This window comes from Lygodium microphyllum, chromosome 14 (genome assembly GCF_053477565.2).
Source record: "Lygodium microphyllum isolate KBCC chromosome 14, Lygodium_microphyllum_v1.1.10, whole genome shotgun sequence".
NCBI classification, from domain to species: domain Eukaryota; kingdom Viridiplantae; phylum Streptophyta; class Polypodiopsida; order Schizaeales; family Lygodiaceae; genus Lygodium; species Lygodium microphyllum.
In genome coordinates, this window is record NC_141148.1 from 106,951,471 (window position 1) to 106,964,244 (window position 12,774).

The 12,774-nt window shown below is 44.0% G+C and overlaps 1 protein-coding gene and 1 pseudogene across 1 annotated transcript in view; both read left to right on the plus strand.

The window, feature by feature from the left end:
• Window positions 1-12,774, plus strand: part of LOC148025951 (uncharacterized) — a 50,330-nt gene that overhangs the window by 28,527 nt on the left and 9,029 nt on the right. The window lies entirely within an intron of this gene.
• On the plus strand, window positions 6,166-7,677 carry LOC148025952 (uncharacterized; annotated as a pseudogene).

A 12,774-nucleotide genomic window follows, 5' to 3' on the forward strand; every position in this document is an offset into this window, starting at 1 on the left:
CAAAACACTTCACACTATAGTTGCCATGTATTTTCCCGACATGCACCCCTTTCCATTCCTCCAACAAGAATGTCCCACCTAATAGGTAGTATGACGAGGAGTGCAAGGAAACCTGTCTTCGTCTCCAGCAAAGCGAAGCACGAGGGACCTATACACATAGTTACATAGGCTCGATCTTTTGTTTCCTAGTGTGGCAGAAGAAGAGGGCATTTCTATTTAGATTGGAGTGTGAGTTTTACCAACTATTCTTGGGACAAGATAGCAAGGAGGCATGGAAGGCATTCCAAGAGCCTTGAGCCCATACACCCATCACCTCCCCAAACATGTGGTATACATATGCTACCTCACTATATTAGATGTATGGGCAATCCCCCATTGCCTTGACTACCAAAAAATAGACCCATATCATCTACCTTCTTCAACATAGTGGGGGTTCATGATGCCATCAATAAACTCTAGAATGGCTAGGTCCAAGACCATGATGGACTAGTAGCAGAGCACCTATCACATGCTAGGGATATCCTAGCAGCCCTTCTAGCCCACCTATTCAATAGGACCTTGTGTAAAGGCTTTCCTGCTAGTTGGTTAGCTAATACTCTATTACCAATCTTGAAAGCTGGAGACCCCATGGCTCCTACAAACTATAGGACGGTCATGGTTGGCCACGTGCTAGCCAAGCTTTATGGATCGATACTAGAGAAGAGACAAGTGTCAAGACACTTGTCACACAAGTTTCCAAGTGTCCCACCACTTGTCACATCTCATGACATGTGGCTGGACACTTGTCTTGTGCTACTCCACTTTCCCCTTTTGTACTAGCTCTTCCCTCTCCTATAAATAAGAGCTCGTTTTTCTTCATTCAGCATCATTTTTCTTTGCTGTAAACTCATGTACAGCACCCACAGATAGCCAGAAACTGGCCCCATCCATCCCCATCATCATCCCCCACTTCTCCATTATCAGATTCCTCCATATTCCCTCTTCTATCACTGCTGTTTTATAGGATAGCAAGCCTGTAAATTCATTACAGCACCTCCTTCTCGAGCTCTTTCTTCCATTTTAGCAACAAGAAGCAAGCCCTATCCATGTATTGTCGATCAACGATGAAGAAAGGCTGATTTCCCCTCTTTCTTCTCTCATACTGTAAAGAAATCAGTTCTTATCATTGCATAATAGATAATGCATGTGTGTTTGTACATCTTTGCATGATCTTGTGAGAGTGAGAATTACTTCTCCTCACTCTCAGGTTGATTGTAACTGAGCTCTTCCCTAAGGGACTTGGGTTGAGTAGAAATACATTCCTTCGGCGGGGGGGGGGGGGGGGGGGGCGGTTTGCCCATCTTCAACCCTCAATCTTGTCTCCATTACTTTTATATTTTCATGGCTGTAATTTTGTGAGTAATTTTCATTTTCAGCTTTAAGTGTTCATTCTGTTTTATATTAAATCTCGAAAACAAGTGAATATCATAATTGTTAAGCATACTACGTTGTTCAGGGCGTTTACAGTCAGAGATCATAAGCACCATTGGAGTGATACAAGGATGTCCACTCTTATCTACTCTATTTGGCCTTTATATTGATGAGGATATCAAACTACATTGATGGACTTTGAGAGGAGGGGGTTTACCTTGGGGGGGCATTGATACCCATATTATTGTATGCCGATGACATAGTCCTCATCTCCAGCTCATTGGAGGGATTGCAACGCCACCTAGATGCACTACAAGCCTTTGTCAGGATAGGGATCTCACATTGAACCTTGGGAAAACCAAGGTTATGGTGTTTGACACTTCCTCCTAGTGGATTTGGGGATTAGTACCCCATTTCACATATGGAGAGGAGATAGTGGTGATGCTTACTTGGGGATTACATTTTTAGGGCTGAGATTCACTTTGAGGAGAGTACCAGAGGATAGATTGATACAAGGCTATGCGAGTCGAGGTCGATGGAGAGCCAATGTGCACATATACAAGTTCAAGAGCCTTGGATGAAGATCTGGCTCTTTGACACTTTGGTCACACCAACACTTCTATATGGGGTCCCATATGGGGATCAAGCTTCTACCATACGAGGAGAGCCATATAGAATCAGCCATTGCCCAAGGGGGAGGAGATATAGAGGGATGGACAGCTCTGTACATCCTTAGACCAGCTTTGGATTGAGATAGATAGATATGGTGTGGACTCTCCCTCCAAAAAGAGGACAGGATTTGCCAGCTTTGTTAGCTCGAGCCAGAGACAGAGGTGCAATACTTACGCAAATGCCTAGTGTACTATGAGATCTGAGGTTGCTTTATTGCCTATTTAGAGAGGGATTTGGGCCACCATCTAGGGTGATGGATTTCTCGGATTAGAGATGTCTTGGGCTCTTCTTCTCAATGGAGCTACACCACCATAGAGAGCACCCCTTATAGACCCGGGAGCAGAGACAAGAAACCACACACTAGCGCACACTCATGGAATTCTATAGACCATTGACTACTCTCTCCACTATAGAGCCCTCATCAAATTGACCGACAGCCCCACCACGAGGGATCACCCTAGACACAGCCGTAGAGAGATGCAGAACTTGTCGTCTACGCTTGGTTCATCCACGCTCTCGCAAGAGGCATCATCTACAGATACAGAGGATACTACACCATCATGTCCTGGAGTATGCGGTAATGCACTGATTGTTGCTGCAATTTGTATTTCTGCAGTGACTGTAAACAATGTGAAGGGATTTGGGCTCATAAAAGATTATTGGGCTTGCAAAAATTTAGTGAGGGGTTAGGGAAACCCTGGAAATTTGTAGGAATCATAGAAATTACTCTGATTTGACAGTACAAAGTACAAGTTGAGTGGCTTTGCACAGTGCGTGTGAGAGATGGATAATGTAGACAATCAAACTGTGGAAAATGAATATTTGGGAGACGAATTTGATCAAGAACTAACACAACCGTCCATGGAAGCAATGTTCAACACCCCTTCCAAGAACACATGGTACAAGACATATGGCTGTAGGGTCCGTGATTGGACCATCTCCCTAGCATATGATAGACATGGAAAGACCTCACGCACCATGAATGAAAAGAAATACGAAGAAATTCATATCATGATTCACTCTGAACTACGAATTATGAGACAAGAATTGGAGAAAGAAATACGAGAACAGGTCAAAGCCAAATTGATAGTAAATCAGAGGGCAGAAATGCAAGACATGCAAATAAAGATTAAGAATGACTTACAAGCACAAGTGCTGTCTAAAATGCACACACTAAAAAGTGAAATGTTGAAAGTGGTAGATGCCTACAAATCTGAAATCTTAGAACTGGGGGAAGAATTGAATACATTTAAGAAAAAAGAAATGAACGTGCAAGAAGAACTACAAAAAGAGAAAGAGGCTTTGAAGGCATGTGAAAGGGAGGTTCACTCATGGGCAGAAGTGGCAAAGACAACACAGAAGCAGATAGAAGAAGCCAGCCCATGGATTGAGGTAGTAAAAAAGAATAAGGGAACATCAGTGAACAAGACTGAAGTAATGAACGCTACCTTGGAAGAAGAGGCTAGGAGACGGGCTAGGGTTTTACATGTACGGGTAGTAGGATGGAAGGAGAAGAGTAGCCCATAAGAAGATGCTAAGACACTTGTTGACAAAATTGGGGCTTCAGACGTACCTATCGTCAGTGCTTGGAGAGTGGGGAAAGGAGACTCTAAGTCCAAGGCTCTAATTCTTCGCTTTGGGGACATAGAGAAAAAAAAAGGCCTTCCTCTCCAAGAGGAGAGCCCTCAAGGGTGAGAAGATTTAGTTGGATGAGGACCTTACCCCAACACAAATAGCGCATCGCAGAGAACACATGCCCAAGGTATTGGAGGCTCGCAAACAAGGAAAGTGGGCTGTTTATAGGGATGGATGAGTCATTATCACTGATAAAATGACTTCATGACGGTACAAGGCCTATGAGACACTTTGGATGTCAATATGGAATTGTAATGGAGCCCTACGCTTGGATGCTGATTACTTTGAAGATAGCTTCCAAAACATAGATATAGCAATGTACATAGAAACACACCAATGTAAAGGTAGCCGACAACGAGACGTGTGGGGATACAGGTGGGAAAGTGCATTTCGTCCAGTAGCTAGAAAACCAGGAAGCACTAGGGGTTCTGGAGGTGTGGCCATACTATACTGGGAAGACCTCAAAGGGACAGTGCAAGTAATGAAAAGAGATGATGATGCACGATATTTATGGATTAGAATACATGTAGGAAGACTATGGGATATATTCATCGCAATATGCTACTTTCCTCTTGCAAATTCTACCTATGCCACACGAGATGGATCTCCCTTTGATGTACTTTATGAGGATATCATGAGATATGCTAGCATTGGGGACATATTATTAGTAGGAGATTTCAATGCACGCACTGGAGATAGACAGAGTGACTTTTATATGCATGATAATGCCATGTTCAAAGAGATCGACATAGATGAAATAGGCCTATGCAGGAGAGTCTAGGATAAAGAAGTGAGTACCTATGGGACACATCTATTGACTTTGGGAAGTGCACATAGACTAGCTACCTTTAATGGTTTGCCATAATGGCCAGGATTTGACAATTTGACAATTTGACATGTTGGAATCACAAAGGAGGGGCAAGTACTGTGGACTACTTGATAGGCTCATCAGCATTGATACTAGAGATCCAAAACTTTAAGATATTTAAGAGAACAATTGGCATAGGAGCAGATCATGCCATTTTGACATTCATGCTGTCTTGTGTACATATGAAATATGAAACACCATGCCTCCCTAAACATCCCAAATACTACTTTACAAAAGACACCTCACACATGTACAGTGGTTCTTTACAAACTAGTTCACATACATTGGACTTGAGTAGATTGTTGGAAGAATGTACAAGGGATTTAGCAGAGGCCATACATGGATCAACCATGTATGCATTCCCACACACCTTGCCCTGATGCAGACCCACACGGCCTACTATTTCCCAAAATAGTTGGTATGAAGATGAGTGTAGTCACCCGAGCTCGCTTAAAGAGAGAAGTGGAGCTAGGCACTCAGACACATCGCCAAGCAAAGGCGTTCTTCAAACGCCTTGTGCGCAAGAAGAAACGAGACTACTTAGTGAAAGCAGAAGCAAAGATATATTAGCTATTTTTGGGGCAGAATAGCGAGAGCGCATGGAAGATGTTTCATGAAAGACAACCCCCCCTTACAGATTACATCACTAGATGCGTGGCTTGACTATGGGAGACAACTGTATGACCTCCCACGACAGCCACCTATGCAGCCCCCACAAGCTTATAGGCCAACACAGTGGTCTTTCTTTATATGGAAAATGGTTAGCGATGCAATTTATAGATTACAAACAAGGAGGGCATAGGATGAGGATGGACTAGTAGCAGAACATGTCTCACATGCTTGTGACATATTAGCACCCATATTAGCATATATGTTCAATAGAGCAGTATGCGAAGGTTTCCCTATGAGTGGGTTGTCAATACTATAATTTTGCTATTTAAAAGTAGTGATCTCCTAATTTCTAGCAGCTATAGGACTATCATGATCGGTCATACTTTGGCCAAGATATATGGATCTATATTGGAGCATGAACTTAGTGAGTGGCTTGAAATGCAAGGTAAAAGAGCACAAGGACAGGTAGGTTTCAGACAAGGATGTACCACACTGGACCATATTCTCACACTTAGATTATCGAGGAGGGTCGAGCCCAAGACAAGAGGATCTATTGTTGCTTTGTAGACTTTCGTAAAGCTTTTGATATAGTGCCTCGTACACGTAGCATGTAGAGATTGCAGGACATTGGAGTACTAGAGGGTATATGATGGGGTGTCTATGCATTATATGAGGCAGTGGTAGGTCACGTACGAACACTTGGGGGGCTATCAGAGAGGATTGGTAGTACCATAGGAGTGAAACAAGGATGTTCACTTTCACCCACTTTGTTTGGTCTACACATAGATGAAGTGTCTGATTACATAGACCAAGGAGGAGTTGGAGCCAGCTTGGCAGGGGTGCTGATATCAATATTACTGTATCCAGATGATATTGTTCTCATTTCAGATTCATCGGAGGGATCGCAATTCCATCTAGATGCTTTGCACATCTTCTGTAGAGATAAAGACCTCATAGTGAACCTTGAAAAGACCAAAACCATGGTTTTCATTACTTCAACAGTATGGGTGACTAGATCTATGTACCAGTTCACATTGGGGGGAGAGATATTGGAGCATATGAGAGTATATGTCTATTTGGGAGTCACCTTCTTTGGCCCACGTTTTTCGTTGAGAGGGGCATCAGAGGCACGTTTGGCACGTGGATATGCAGCACTAGGGGCACTCGAGAGTTAATGTGCTCACATACAGTTCCAGAAGCCCCGCACCAAACTTTGGTTGTTTGACACCCTAGTCACATCTACATTACTATATGGAGTAGAGGTATGGGGTTGCGGCTTGTACCACACGTATCTTAGCCCACTCACTGATCAGATTGGAGTAGAGAGGGATTATTATGATGGTTAGGATAGTATGGAAAGGCCATTGATCATGATGATAGCACGCATGATTAGGAGTAAGCCCTCCACCCCACACCCCATTGTCAGAGCAGAGATAGGGGCAACACCTATAGTTACGGAGGCACTCTTCAGGGCAGTGACCTTTTGGCATAGACTATGGGAACTTCCACGCCATAGATACTCTAGATTGGCACTAACCTCATCTAGATAACTAGCAGCAGGAGGCGAGAAGAACTGTTGGTTTTCATAGATGGCTATTTGGATGAGCCTACATGGTTTGGATATTGACCGTCTTCCACCTTTGGATTATAGCCTTGACTGCCCTATATTTTATCTCAGCCGATCAGAGCTGAACCAGGTGATCAGAGCTGATATCTTGAGGATTGAGACAGTAAGGTCATGGGTCCATCCACCACTCCCTCTAGGATTGAAGATGGAGTTCTACAGGAGTCATTTCTTGTGTCTCTTTGATGATGGTTTCACTATTCGGCGAGCATATATGGACTCCCATCTCTCCCATAGCGTACGGGTTGCTATTGGACAGATTCACACCCCCTCACATAGGATTTAGATGGAGACAGGCGGATGGACAAATACCCTAGCAGAGGATAGGACTTACCAGCTTTGTAGTCGAGATCCTAAGACGGAGGAGTACTACATATGCAGATGCACAGTATACTATGACATACGAGGACGGTACCACTGCCTCTTTTGTGATGGATTTGGATCCCTTCGTTGCGTCATGGAGTACGAGGACCAGAGATGCCTAGGTCTTTTCCTCTTGGAGCTCGAGAGGCGCCGAACTGCACTATTGCGAGACAAGAGGCCAGCTCATCCAGAGGGACACACCCAAAGAGCAGTGACAGACTTCTTCTACAGAGCTGACCCTACTGACACTACCAGCCTAGCAGAGACAGAGCCACTTTGCAAGACACCTTACAGGCCACGCCGTGGAGTCTTATTGGATAGAGCTATTTCCCTTCGTCGAGCACGGCGACCGCATCTAGCAGGACCACGTCCAAGGAGGCCACACCACAGTCGGATTAGATCCATTATCACGAGACACCGAAGACTCACCACTAGGCATATCAGTGAAGTAGCTAGGGACCGCATCATAGCTGAGATCATGTGCAGATCTTGAGATCATCTACAACCCATAGTCTCCACCACACTTTTGTACATGGCTCTATCAGATCTTGTTCTCCTTTCCTTTCCTTTTCTTTTCTATCGATGGAACAACACTACACATGGTTCATCAACCCTAGTAGAGTCCCATCGTATAGGTATTCTCAGTATTGTATCATAGGCTACCCACTTATTTGTAATGTTATCTTTACCTTATTGATGAGATGACATTAGACATGGATGTACTTTGGATTTTGTCTCATAGGCCACATTGGCCTTATGTAGACGTTCATATATCTTTCTTTCTTTCTTTCTTTCTATCTCTCTCTCTCTCTCTCTTGCTCTCATTTCCCTCACAAATGCCTTAAATTGGCTAGACTCTATTGCTCAACTCTTGTCTACCCTCTTCTTCGAGTGGCAACTCTTGTAAGGCGAATTCACATTCAGTCTTTCTGCAAACACACACTATAGTCAATATGATCTACTTTTGCCAAAAGTTGCGTACAAACAACTTTAGTTGGCTAAATTATATCTCGTGCCCAATTTCTTCTTTGAGTGATACCCCTCATAAGCCAAAAGTAGCTTCACACGGTCTCTTTGCAAATGTCCATAGTCCATTTGACGGAGTTACTTTCTGTCAAAAGCTGCCTACGTAGAAGGCTAAACTCCACCACTCAACCCCTGATCTAGCTAGTTCTTTGAGTAGCACCCCTCTTTAAGGCCAAAACAGCTTTATATGCCACACACGTGTTGCCAATTGAGGAGCCATAACTCTTGTGCCAACCATCTCTTCTAGAATACTTATTGCAACCCCTCTTAAGGCCAAAAGAGCTTCATATGCCACGCACGTGTTGCCAACCAAGGAGCCATAACTCATGTGCCAACCATCTCTTCTAGAATACTTGTTGCAGTCCTGCTATCTCTCCTTGAAAACTTATTGCAATCTTGCCTCATGCAGATCCTCCGATACCTTGGGACTATGAGTGTGTGCAACAGAAAGGAAAGAAAACATGAAGAGGAGATTGAATGAATGTGGGAGAGAGAAGGAACAAATTACTTGCAATGGCCAAAAGATATAAGGCTGCACCAGTCAGCCTGAACATGCAACATTATTGAGTGTCGGCGTCGGCAGTAGACGATAGCAAGGGGATGAGAGAGAATGAAGGGGGTTGGATGAATAAACACAATGGATGCAATGAATGAATGATTCAATGAGGAGGTAGGCCACCTATAAATAGGTAAATTGGGGTCACTATTGGTGTACAAGTGGCTAGGCCCAAAATGTGGGTCTCGAGGACAGCCTACAGTGCCCAAAAAGAAACACACTGATGTACCCTGCATCCAAAGAGCCTAAAACACATAAAGTGATAGGCAATGACAATGTCAGAGCTCCTAATGTCCTTGTCTAACTCAAACTAAGGCTCACAGGCAAGAGATGACAGTACGAGACACACATCTCCACTAACAGCTTTGATACGATGTGATAGTGTGCAATGGGTAGGAAAGTGAACATGGAGAGGAGAATGGATGAACCTAGGAGAGAGAAGGCACAAATTGACTGCAATGGCTGAAAGATACAATGCTACAACAGTCAGCCCCAATATGTAGCACTAATTGTTAGTGTTGGTGAGATAGTAGCATGGGGATGAGAGGGAATGAGGAGGGATGGTTGAATGATCACAATGGATGCAATGAATGAATGAGGGGGTAGGCTACATATAAATAGGTAAACTAGGGCCACAACTAGTGTACAAGTGGCTAGGTCCAAATGTGGGCACTGAGGATAGCCTATGATGCCCAAAGAGGAATGCACTGAAGTACCCCCCATCTAAAGTGCCTAAAACACAAAATGATGGACAATGGCTATTTCAAAGCTCCTAATGTCCTCATTTGAATCAAATTGAGGGTCAATAGGCAAGAGATATTTGTACAAGAGACATGTTTGCTAATAGGGACATGGCACAATTGCTGCATTGTGAGGAGCAACAAAGAAAAAACTACCAAGACCCCTAGCTGATCCACCAAGAAGGCTTGTGATGAAATGGTAGGGGTTGAATAAAAAATGGTGTAGTCTTTCAATAAACTTGTTTTCCATTTAAACCCCATAAAGAAGGCTTGTGAAGAAATGGTAGGGTTTGCTTTCGCTAGCAATGGAGAGAACTGAGTGCATGACAAACACTAGCAGTGAATGAACTCAAAAACATAGAGAATGGAAGAATGATGTGAATGAATCAAATTATGATAAAATAAGCCTTAGGTCTCCATGTCTCAAGGATTGGGGCCAAGGAGCGAGCCAAGGAGTTTCAGTTTGGTATTTGACTGTGTTATCTTGGCTCATTGAGGCGACAAGACTTGTGGAAGGAGAGTGCATTGTAGCAAAATCAATCCTTCAGGCAAGAGGATGCTGAAGAAGACACTGCATGGATGTGGGCAGTGGTGGAGGGAGCAAAACAGTCTTTAAGATCAGCAGGATGCCAATGATGACTTCGGGCAGCAAAACCCAAGTTCTACTAGCTGAAACACAAACTCCTTGATCAGTTTGATGAAGATGATGAAGGTGACTGCTAGCTGTCCACTTGGCAGCAACACACAGGCAGCTTGGAGCAAAATGCAGTCAACTACTAGTCATGACTGCAGGGACAGCAGCCAATGATGATGGTTGCAATGGCGACAACCTCTAGAAGGTGGGCGGCTGTCGAGCAACCAGAATCAAGGCTAGCATTAACAAATAATTATGCTGCGTTTACACTTAACTTTTGCTCCTTAATTTAGCCCTAAAAAGCTTAATTTTTGAGTAAAAGGATTTTATTCACAGTAGGATAAATGCCCAAAAATCCCCCATAAAAGGGCAAGTTGTGGGCGTCCCATTGTCACTTTGAGACCACCCTCACTTTCAATCTCTCTCTCAGCGACTCTTCCTGTTCTTTGAGTGCTGCCCCCTTCCTCTTGCAAGCCCCTAGTGGATGCTATCACAATGGAGCTGCTGTTGCCCTATTGACAGCATCCGAGAAGCCATCGCAGATTGTTTGTCACCCAACAGCTGCCCGCCTTTGTCGTCCTGCTGCCCACTTGCGCTCAACATCTAGAGGTTTTGTTATTCATCATCAGCAATCATCGTCACTCCTACACCTGTGCTTTTGCATGTTGGTCCTTTTGAAGGCTGTTCTGTGGTCCAGTAGCCTCTTATGGTCTGTTTACAGTAGTTATCATCATCAAACTCAAAACTGCCTTTTGCATTTTGCTATTACTTCAGTCCTGTAGGTTGGCAACCATGCGTTCATGATGCTAGGATCATCGTTCAGCAGTTGTCTAACAGGCATAGCAAGTTGTCTTCCTCTCTAGGTAGTCGCCATCGTCACCATTGGGCTGGATTAGTGTAAGAAGCTGAGAATAAGGAATTAGTGTAAATAATATTGATATTATGCCATGTCACACTGACATTGGTATAAAAGGAGAGGACATGTAATTTTACACATCTTTTTGACACAATAATACAATTACAGACTTTCTCTCCCTTCTTGCTCACAGCTTCTATGGCTTCCCCTTCTTTCCTGTCTTTCTCTCTCTAAATCTAGTCTTTCTCTCTCCTCGTCACTCTTCTTCTCTCTCTTCCTGCAGTCTTTCTCTCTCTTCTACAGTCTTCTCTCTCCCTAGTTCTCTCTCTGACAAGTGGTATCAGAGCTTAGTTTTCAGATCCTTCCTTTCTCTCTCCTTCTTTACATTTAGTTCCTTGTCAGTTTCAGGAAACCTTACTGTGCATAGGTACAACATTGAAGAACCACAGCAGTCAAGAGGTACTAGATATGGCAGCTTTCTTGGACTCCACACAAGCTATGCCAGGAGGTTTGATCAAATTTGAAGGCATGGAGACAAAATGGCAGCTCGTTTTTCAACTTTGAGGTAAAATTTTAGGGTTCTTTTTGGGAAAAATCTACATAGGAGTTATGGGAGAGTTAAACCACTACTACTTTTCAAAGAGAAGTCTTCTTCTATCTCCTTCAAGCTTTCTTGAGAGCTCCCATGGAGGACCTCTTGCTCCTACCTCTCTCCCAGGACTCCCATGACTCTTAAGGCATACACGACTTGATTTCTTATGCTTAGAGCTCCACCTTGAGCACCATTTAACCTTGTCTCAGAACTTGCCGGTGAGAAGCATCGTCAGGTTCATGCTTCTTTACCTCAACTCTTCAGGTCTGGTTTCAGTGAAGACAAGCAAGAGGTACTCATCGAGATGCTAGAGACCGGCAGATGAGGTGACATCAGGAAGCTCCACAGAGAGAAGTTGCCAACGAAAGACTGCATCATTTCGTTTCTTGCTTTCATCTGCCTTTCAAAAGCGTCAATCTCCTACCATTGCCTTTGCTCCAACTTGGATGCATACCTCCTCTCCCTGTTCATTGTCATCCTGCGTCATTAGAGGCACATAGCGACCGCTGGAGGTCCACCTGCCTCTTGTGGCTGACACAGGGGACGACATATTCAACTTGGAGTGCTGTCTCGGGCTGCTCAGACACTTGTCATTTTTACACGATCACCAGGTAACACCATCTTAGTCTCCTCTCCAGCATCTGTCTCAACAAAGGCCACCCTGCCTGTGACATCAGTTGTCCTCATATAGAATTGAGGCCTGTATCCAGCAAAGAAAGGAGAATGCCTTCCACCTTCTTCCTTCTTCAGGATGTAGACAGAAGCAACAAACTTGTTATGGGGTGTGATGGTCCCAGGCTTTGCAATAACCATACCTCTTGCGATATCAGTTTTCTGTATACCTCTCAGAAGAAGTCCTACATTGTTACCTGCCATGGCCTCATCTAACAGTTTCCGAAACATTTCAACACCAGTGACAGTGGTATTTTGAGTTTCCTTCAAGCCGACAAGGTCAACAGTCTCTCCCATCTTGATCTTACTCTCTCTCCACTTTCCTAGTGGCCACAGTTCAACAGCCATCAAAAATGGCAAATCGGCTTGTCTAACAGGTACTGGAATGTTCTCGTCTACAGCATCAATAAGCTGATAGATTTTGTCCACCCTGCGCTACGAGCAGAAGCCACCTGCTCCACTGATGAAAGATCTACATAGAGGGTGACAGGAAGGGGCTTCCACACTTTGCAGC